This window comes from Gopherus flavomarginatus, unplaced genomic scaffold (genome assembly GCF_025201925.1).
Source record: "Gopherus flavomarginatus isolate rGopFla2 unplaced genomic scaffold, rGopFla2.mat.asm mat_scaffold_3108_arrow_ctg1, whole genome shotgun sequence".
Taxonomy (NCBI): domain Eukaryota; kingdom Metazoa; phylum Chordata; order Testudines; family Testudinidae; genus Gopherus; species Gopherus flavomarginatus.
Window position 1 is genome coordinate 1 of NW_026115027.1, and position 10,245 is coordinate 10,245.

General features: G+C 47.3%; 1 long non-coding RNA gene across 1 annotated transcript; it reads right to left on the reverse strand.

The window, feature by feature from the left end:
* Positions 1-4,184: 4,184 nt before the first annotated feature.
* Positions 4,185-8,175, reverse strand: LOC127042150 (uncharacterized). Its single transcript, XR_007771865.1, has 2 exons — positions 6,900-8,175; positions 4,185-6,733 (listed from the first exon to the last, which is right to left on the reverse strand). It is a non-coding gene; the product is annotated as an uncharacterized LOC127042150 (long non-coding RNA).
* Between the last annotated feature and the right edge of the window lie 2,070 nt (positions 8,176-10,245).

The following is a 10,245-nucleotide window of genomic DNA, read 5'->3' on the forward strand; positions in this document are numbered from 1 at the left end:
TGATTTCCCATCAGTATCTGGAAGACACTGGTTTCCTACCTGGGGGAGGCTTAAAGAAGGAGGAAACAATTTCCTTCTCGGATATCAGGGAGAGTTGATCACTGGGGAGTGCAATCGCCCACCCACCCACCCACCCACCCACTTTGCATTTGGTGTTAGGGATTTTTAAGCCCAAGCGGAAAAGGGAACATTGAATTTAGAAAATCTTCTCTGACCTCCTGTACAATCCAACCAGAGAAATTCGTCCAGTTACTCCTGCATTGAGCCCAGTCACTTGTGTTGGACTAGAACACGTCTATCAGAAAGGTATCTTGAACTCAAGAAATGGAAAGTCCACCACTTCCTTGGGTAGTTTTTTCCAGTACTTAATCACCCCTAGTTCGCTATTTGTATTTCTCTGGCTTTATCTTCCAGCCATTCATTCTTCTTACGCCTTTCTCTGCTAGAGTTAAGAGGCCTATAGAGCATCTGACATTTTCCCCTTGTAATGAAATCAGTGACTCAGGACAACATTTCTCCAAAACTAAGAAAATCTTACATAATACAAAAATTAGAGTGCAAACCTCAGTGAATTTTGAGATTTTATATCACTATTTGACAATTGAGAGAGAAAATTAGGGAAATAGGAAAGGACTGGTTTCAGCTGATTAGAGAGGGAGACGGCAAAATCTATTTTTTTTCTTTATAGTGTGTATTTAGAGAAAAATGAGGAAAACATTTATGCAGATAATATGTTAATTAATAAATAGAAAGAGGACAAAATTTGAAAGGATTTTACATAAAAATCTGGGAAGTCAGAAAAAGGAAAAAATCGGAGGCGTTACACAGGAATATTTTATTAATGGAGAGAAAAGGGATTAGACTAGTGGGGACTGTATTGCTATATTTATGTACAAGATTAGCAGAATTTGATTATTTTTATCATTTCAATGGTAACATGAATGTTTAGTTTTAAGGATTTAGTTTCAATTTTTATTGATTTACATTTTCAAAATTGTGGGGCAGATCAGACAACAATTACTTAATGACTATAGATATTGAAAACTGAAAAATTTCAAACTTTACAAATGTTAAACACACAGTTGTTATCACCTGTCAAAATATACCAAGTAAATATCTCTAAATCGAACTCTAAGAAATTCTCACGCAGCATTTTATTCCTTTGCCTATCTGTACATTTCCACTATTTCTGATGGAAATATTTTTTCACCCACCCTTTGTGTGTCTAAGGAGAAACGGATATTTTATTCATATTTATAACAAAAATCTCATCCTTCCAAGCCTATGTATGTAGAAGAGAAACCAAATTTGAGCAGATTGATCTCACTATAACCCCCCTACACTACACCAGTAGCAGGTTATTCAGGCTGCCTGGCAGATGCGCATTAGGATACAGTCTGTGAGGGGTCACACTCTGGGCTGTTCAGGAGACCAGGATCCTGCCCCCTTTCAGAGCAGGTGTCGCTGATGGAGCAAACAGGGCCCAGCAGCAGTTCAGGGCTGGGGAGATTCACCCATCGCTGGGGCACGATGGGGCCTGTCTCAGGGGAGGGAGGGGCCCAGAGGTTTGTAGCGGCGTTATATTTGCAGATCAACAATAACCCCCCCCCAACTCCATTTCAATCTCATTTCTCACCCCTCCCGTCCCTGACAACCCAGCCCCAGGGACACAACAGGGAACCCCCTGGGCCTGCCCATGCCCCCCTCAGCCGCTCTCCCCCCTGGGGCCAGCCCGTGGCCCCCCTCCCGCCTGAACCCCCATCCGGCCCCGGGAGCAGATCCTGGGCAGAGCCCGGGCGGCGACTCGCTGCTGGGGCCGCAGCTCCGGTCCCTCCGCCAGGCGCTTCCCAGCCAGGGAGCAGCTGCCGGGGCAGCGAGATCTGGGGCCTCTCGTGCAGAGTCACTTTTCTGCCCGGCCCCGGCCCTTCCCCAGGGCCCCCCTCACCTGCAGGCTGCGGCTCGGGGCTGGGGCGGGCAGAGCCCGGGGCGGGGAGGGGGGTCAGTTGCCCAGGCTCGAGCCCCGCACGGAACCCCGCCGGGGAGCGGCAGCGCTCAAGGCTCGGGGCTGCTCGACAATGAGGATCTGACCCGGGAAGATAAACCAGAGGCAGAGCGAGCGCAGCCCGCCCCCTCCCACACGAACCAGGGCCCTGGGGGGCAGCAGCTACGGACCCCCCCGCCCCACACCCCGCTCAGCCGGGGGGGGGCACCCGAAATCCCTGCTCCCTGCCCTCTAGCAAATCCCACCCACCCGCCCGGGTCACTGAGAAAGGCTCCCTGGGGGGCCAAGACCCGCCACCCCCGCCCCCTCCTTCGGATTTGGGACAATCCCGTCCCATAGAATCACTCCCTTCTCCCCCTCCCAGGGATCCTGCGGACTCCTCCTTTCCACCCCAACTGACAGGCTTCTGTGCAAGACCCCCCGCCCAAGTGCTGGGCCAGGCTGCCCCAGAGGCTTGTGTAGGACCCAGAGAGGGAGCTGGGAAGGGGAGTGACTTACATTCCCTACGGTAACGCTTTGTTGCTGGGTGAATTCCAGGTTCCCCGCACTGTCCCTATCCTGCCACCTGGCTACTGGGCTATACGGATACGTGCTTATCAGTGGTTTACACAGGGTTACTGTATTTCAGGTTCTGAAAAAGAGGACACTGCTGAAGGAGAGGGGCGGAGGAGAAAGATGGGGTTGGGGGGGAAGCTGGAACTGAAGGGAGGGTGCAGCAGGGGAAACTGGAGGGGGTATTTGGCAGGGAGGCTGCAGCTGTAGCATTTCAAGGGACCGGGTAGCTAGACCCCAAGTGAATCACTTTGTACTGTCTCAGACCCTAGCCCTGCATGAGACCCAGAGCATTCCAGCTAAAACCCCATGTCTTCTCCCCACCACTTTTCTCCCATTCTTCAGGCCAAAGGCAAAGGCTGCAGTGGATTATATCAGCCTAAAATAAATAAAAATAAATACTCCTTAAGGTTTGTTTATGGTAGGATTTTAGGGGGAGACTGGGGTTTCTAGGCATTGCATTTCAAGGCCCCTAAATACCCTTGGAAAAGCAGTGACTCTGCAAAAGGTTTAGGAATCATGATGGACAAGCAACTCAACGTGAACTCCCAGTCAATGCTGGGACAAAAAGGGCTAACGTGACCCTTGGATGTACAAACACAGGAGCGGGGAGGTCATTTTACCTCTGTCAATGGCACTGGGAACACCAGCTGAGACAGCAGATACGGTTCTGGTATCCGCACGTTAAAAAGGATGTTGAAAAATTGGAAAAAGCGCAGAAAAGAGACACAAACCTGATTTGAAGTCTGGACAAAATGCATTCCAGCTTATGCTGCTTGTGGGGGTGGATTTATTATGCCGAGGAGAGCTGTCTCCTGGCGGCATAGAGCGTCTTCACCACACGCACTGCAGTGGCGCAGCTGCACTGGTGCATCTGCACTGCTGTAGCACTTCTAGTGTAGACTAGCTCTCACTTTGGTCATGGTGATGGGGATTGGCCTGGCTTCAGGGCTGCAGAGGTCTGTGGACTAGTTCCCTGGCTTCCTTCTTGGCTGTGATCTGCTCCTCTGTTTGCACAGTACCTAGCCCAAGGAAGACCCTTTCTCAGTGGGCCCTTAAGCCCTACCGTAATGAACACGATTCATAATAATACTGAGCCTGGTCCTTTCAGCCTGATCTTTTCGTAGCTCTTTACTATTCATAAGAACATAAGAGTGGCCATACGAGGAAAGACCAAAGGTCCATCTAGCCCAGTGTCCTGTCTTCCGACAGTGGCCAATGCCAGGTGCCCCAGAGGGAATGAACAGAACAGGGGATCATCAAGTGATCCATCCCCTGTCGCCCATTCCCAGCTTCTGTCAAGCAGAAGCTAGGGAGACCATCCCTGCCCATCCTGGCTCATAGCCATCGATGGAGCTATCCTCCATGAATTTATCTAGTTCTTTTTAACCCTGTTATAGTCTTGGCCTTCAAAACATCCTCTGCCAAAGAGTTCCACAGGTTGACTGCCATCCTGCAGCTCCCTGGCCACTCCTGGCTCCCCCAGGGTACCATTTCAGGTGTTGGTGGGAGGTGCAACTTTAACCTGAAAACTAGATTTTTTTTGCAGATAACATCTTAGGGATTATCTGACAGGTGCACTGTATCTAATTTTTATATAAAGAGAGAAAGAAAATTATACAAACACCAATTAAAGCCACATTTTCAGTTTATATGAAAGTTTAGAACAATCAGGAGACAATACCGCAAGATATTTCCAATCCCAAGCCTTGAGGGATCTGTTCTGGAGCTTTAATACAGGTATCAGAAACACAAGTGTGATATTTTCCAGACTATCTTTAGGAGACAGAAATAAAAATCAATAAAATCTGCTTAAAATCTGCTTGCTTTGTCTAACAGACACACTGTGTTACTGCCATTATCGACTATTTTAGTCAATTGTTTTATACTCCACTCAAAACTTATTTACTTCATTTTAACATATGTGAGTAAGATTTTTTCCCCCTCTTTTATTAAGAACAGGAATTTAGTTTTCTAATTATTTTGGCATTTATGTTTACCGATCACAATCACGTACGTGACTCACTAACGTTTGACTCCATCATTACTGTTAGCATCAGACTTGGAACCGCATTTATGTTCCTATTAATTTGAAGTTATTTTACAGATCTAACTAAAAATGCCATTTGAAAATAAGCGACCTTCATCTACACAGTATCTGCAATTATGTGTTTAGCTAATTTTTTTTGAACCGGCACTGCTCAGGTGATTACAAGCTAAATTTACATTCCAGAAGGATATTATTATTTGATGGGACCACTTTAAATAATGAATGACAATGCACAACATGGTAATAAAAGTACTAATGAGAATTACTCCAGCCAGGACAGGTTAGGCATTTTAGAACTCACTACTCAAAGAATTAAATTTAAGCATAAGAGAGAAATAAAATGATGAAATGCACAGACCAGTTAAAAAATCGAAAATAACAGCACTGTGATCCTTAACAAACTTGAGAAGAATAAAATTACAAAGAATATATGTGCCTTGAAGTACCAAGAAGTAACAATAACAACAATAATATGCATGTGTGTGCGCGAGAGAGTGCTGGGGGAGTGAGAGAGACTGTGTGTGTATGTTGGGGGAGTGTCTGAGAGACTGTGTGTCTGTGAGATTGTGTGTGTGTGTGTGTGTATCAGGGAAGTATGAGTGTGCCGAAGTGAGTGTGTCAGCGCACCGTCTCTTTAAGCAGAGCATTCAGGAACCAGAACAGCAGCACTGGCAGCACCCACTGGGCACCCAGAGTCACCAGCACACACAAGCTCCCCATGATTGCCAGCTCAGTGGATACCGGGTACGCAAGCGTGGGGAGGGGGACACCCTGAGATCTGAGCCCCCTACCCTCACTGCAGACAGGAGGCAGACTCCAGGTTCCGAGCTTGGCTGGGGTGGCTCTGTGGGGATGAGGGTAGCAGGAGCAGCAGCAGCTGCAGACCCAGTGGAGCAGGGTAGCAGGGGATGAGGGGCACCCCTGCTTCGGAAGAGTTACCAGCCGCCCCCACTGCATCTTGGTCTGTCTCCCCTCTCCAGGCACTGCTGCACCTGTCTGGCTGCCTCCAAGCCCGCTGGCTGTCGGCAGGGCAGCTGGGAAGGAGGGACCAACACCCCCCCCCCCAAGCACAGCGGCCCAGCCCACCGACCCCTAAAGCCAGCCCTGGCTCCCTGCACTGGTCATGGGTCTGTTTAATCCCCAACTCTGTCAGGCTGCCCGCTATTTTCTGGTACACCTGGTCATTTCCGATGCTCTCACTGACTCCAATGTCTGGCTCACCTCACACTGCAGATTGATCAGAAGCTGACGCTGGTCCCATGACCAGCGCACTGGGCAAAGGCCGTCCTTTTACCGGCAGCCGTAGCTAACGCAGGGGATGGATCTCTCTGTTTGCAGCTCAGGGGTCAGAACACAACGGCAGGGACAAACACCCAGGGGATTGTGGGGTAGCACTAGTGGACTCTCAGAACACGAGTCTGAAGACCCGGGCCCCAGCTAAGTCCACGCTGCAAAATGAACCCCAAGTTCCAACAGGACTGGGGCTCCGACACGCTCACCTCCCTTTTCGGGTCCTAGGGTCCAGGTTCCAAGGGTTTACTGGCCTAAGTCAGGCAAACTTGTGAATAGATGGAAGGGGGGGCTGGCACGAATATGAGCTCAGACCTACACTGCCGTGTAATCATACCCCACAGGTGGGGGGGAAGGGGGCCTTGGGAGAGGATGTGTTTTTATGTGTGATTTTGTAAGCAAGTCATTTTTGAGTGAGGTGAAACTAGACAAATCAAGCTCCTGAAAGGGGTATAGTAGTCTGGAAAGGTTAAGAACCACTGATTTATAGGGTCTCTCTCCTGCATGGACTATCTGATGTATACAAAGCTGTGAGCTGTGAATGAAGCAGTTCACACATTCGGAGTACGTACACAGTCGCTCTGACATGTGGATCCTTTGATGTGAAATATGAACTGAACTCTGATGGAAACTTTTCCCACAGTCCGAGGATTAATAAGAACTTTCTCCAATATGGGTTCTCCAGTGTCTGGTAAGACGTGACTTGTTACTAAACTTTTGCTCATAAGTGGAGGCTTTTATGTTTTCCCCCCTCTCATGTGGATTCTCTGATGCACAAGAAGATCTGACCTCTGAATGAAACTTTTCCCACAGTCCAGGCATGTATGGGTGTTTCTCCCCTGTGTGGATTCTCTGATGTCTAATAAGGTTGGAACGCCGAGTGAAATATTTCCCACAGTCGGGGCATTTATAGGGTGTTTCTCCTGTACGGCTTCTCTGATGCACAATCAGATCTGAGCTCTGAATGAAACAGTTCCCACAGTCCAGGCATTTATGAGTTTTTACCCCTCTGTGGATTCTCTGATGTCTAGTAAGGGTTGAACTCCGAGTGAAATATTTCCCACAGTCGGGGCATTTATAGGGTGTTTCTCCGGTATGAACTCTCTGATGCACAATCAGATCTGAGCTCTGAATGAAACTGTTCCCACAGTCCTTGCATACATAGGGTTTCGCTTCTGAGTGGCTTCTGTGATGTGTAGTAAGTTGTGACTTATCACTAACCTTTTCCCCAGAGTCGAGGCTGGTAGGCACTTTTTCTCCTACGTGGATTCTCTAGTGTCTAGTAAGGTTTGCACTTCGATTGAAGCCTTTCCCACAATCGGGGCATTTATAGGGTGTTTCCCCTGTATGGATTCGCTGGTGCATGAGGAGATTGTAGCTTTGAAGGAATATTTTCCCACAATCGAGGCACTTATAGGGACTCTCACCCATTTGTGCGCTTTGATGTGTAATAAGTTGTGAGTTGTCACTAAAGCTTTTCCCACTGTCAAGGTATTTATGGGGTTTATCTCCTGTGTGGGTTCTCTGATGTCCCATATGGCGTGACTTATCACTAAATTCCTTCCCACACTCAGTGCATTTATAGGGTGTCTCGCCTGTATGGACTCTCTGATATCAAACTAGGTTTGACCTCCGATTGAAATTTTCCCCACAGGCCTACAAATGGTTTATCTCCTGTGTGGATTCTGTGATGTGAAATAAGATGTGAGCGCTGAAAAAAAGGTGGCTCACAGTAAAGTCATTTGCAGGGCTTCTCTCCTGTGTGTGGGTTCTCCGATGCATAAGAAGGTTTGCTTCTGTTGCTAAACTAACTCCCAGAGTTAATGAATTTATAGGGTCTCTCCTCTGTGAATTCTTTGATGTCCCATAAGGTGCAAGTTGTCACTAAATCTTTTTCCACATTGCTGTGCGTTGTGCATGTGTTTTTTTCCACTCGTGTGTGTGGATTCTCTGCTGGGCTGTGGTTTCCTTGAGGCCTTTGTACCTTTCCCCACAAATAAGAGATTTAATTACTTCCTTTCACAGTTGGTTTCTCTGATGTCTTTCTGATCTGCAATGACTCTTATGGGATGTTCCCTGGTCAACGCTCCAGGAACCGTTCCATTTAAAACTTCCTGATAACGTCCCATGGAGCTCCACTTGCTTAGAGGTTCCCTACTGGAGATTCTTCTCTTCATTCTCACTCAGCATCTCTTCACCTGTTGGGACACAGAGGGAATTCAGACTAGAGTCATTCCCAGTGCTAGAGTCAACGGAAAGAAAGGGGAACAGCAAAGAGGAGAAAGAAAACATAAGAACTGTTGGGGTTTTGAGAAAGAGAAAGTTTAATTACCCATCTGTAAGTTTTCCTTCTCTGAAGTGAGCCCCTGGTTCTCAGTGATCCATTACCACTGGGTCACTCCTCTTCATCTTAGGAACATGGAGATCAAATAAAATAAATGTTTCTAGCATCCCAGTGTCATGCCAGAAGATGGAGGTGTTCTGTGAACATTCTGCCTTTCTAACACTCACGACAACTGCCCAAGTTGAGAAGACAAGCTATAAGTTCTGATGAATAAACTTTACAGATTAGCCATCTCCAGGCAGGACACTTTTCGTACTTATTCATTCGGTATACCAAAAAAAAAAAAAAATTGAAATAAAGGTTAACAGAAAGCAAGATTTCCAATAGGTGGGAATCCTAAGTTTTTTCCATCTCTCAGGGATGGCTTCATAGGGCAAATAAAGACAGTTTGAGATATTTCCCCTTCAACTGGAATTTAATGCAAAACTTACGTGGGGCCTCCCATCGAGCACCAGAGCCCACTTCAGAGAAGGGAAAACGATGGATGGGTAGATAATTTTTACCTTCTTCTTAGGTACCTGGTGATCTATGATCCATTGCATCAGGGAAGAAGCCAATACTAAAATCAATCTCCACAAAGAAGTGAGAAACTTAAAACATGAATAAAATTGAGCCAACAGGAAAAACAGCTCTTATTTGAGGGCTTCTTTTTCTTTCTTCCTTCCCTCAAGATATGACGAAAGGCCAAGAGAGAGACTGCAGAACTCTTTGTCCAAATACATTTCAGACAAACACCGCCACATCTCTTCCCAGTGTCAGGAAAGAGAATACACTGAAGACTGGGGTACATGGCAAAATTACCTGAATGGATTGTGCTATTCTGCAAAAGAAATGACTTAAGCTAGCACTCAGACCCAATCAAGAACCTGTCTAGAAAGAGAGATCCTATATCTCTCTAATTGTGAGACAAAATAGGATTCTTGTCCTGTCAAGACCATCATGAAGATCCAGTTACCTGAATCCCTAGAAAAGCCCAGGTTTGTGGGCAGTGTCTAGATTTGAGCAGGAAATCCATGCGTTCTCCTGACCATTCATGCTCCAGAAGGAAAAACCTTCCTGGTTCCAGGGGAAACGCCCGAGCTGCCGTGGGCCTGGGAGTCCGAGCAAAGACTATCCTTTACCAGGAGCAAGAGAATATGAGACGAAGCCCAATATGGTGATAAAAGTACTAATGATAATTACTCCAGCCAGGACAGGTTAGGCCTTTTAGAACTCACTTGTCAAAGAATTAACCTGAAGTGTAAGAGAGAAATAAAATGATGAAATGCACAGACCAGTTAAAAAACTAAACTAACAGCACTGTGTCCTTAATGAACTTTAAAGGATAAAATTACAGAGAATATATGTGCCTTGCACATTTTGACAGGAAGTACCAAGAAGTAACAATAACAACAATAACGTGTGTGTGTGAGAGAGGAAGAGAGAGTATGCTGGGGGGACTGTGTGAGGGAGAGTATGTGTGTACTGGAGGAGTGTCCGAGAGAGAGAGTGTGTGTGTGTGTGTGTGTGTGTGTGTGTGTGTGTGTGTGTGTGGGTGTGTGTTTGTATGAGGGAGAGGGATTGTATGTGTGAGGGAGAGAGAGTGTGTGGGTGAGGGAGAGTGTGTGTGTGTGACAGAGTGTGTGTGTGTGTTGGGAGAGTGTGTGTGTGCGTGACTGTGTGTTTGTGCATGTAGAAGGGAGTGCGTATGTGTGTCAGAGAGTGCATGCACATGTGTGTGTTGGGAGGAATGTGAGTGTCTCAGCGCTGTCTCTTTAAGAGGAGCATTCAGGAGCCTGAACACAGCAGCACCGCCTCCGCACCCAGAGGCACCAGCACACACACGCTCCCCCAGACCCTGCACCCCAGCTCAGTGGAGACTGAGTACGCGGTGGGGTGAAGGGGGACACCCGAGACCAGGGCCAAACACCAAGCAGCCCAGGGGATTGTGGGAGAGCACTGGTGAACTCTCCGAGCATGACTCTGAAGACCTGGGCCCCAGCTAAGTCCACGCTGCAAAATGATGTA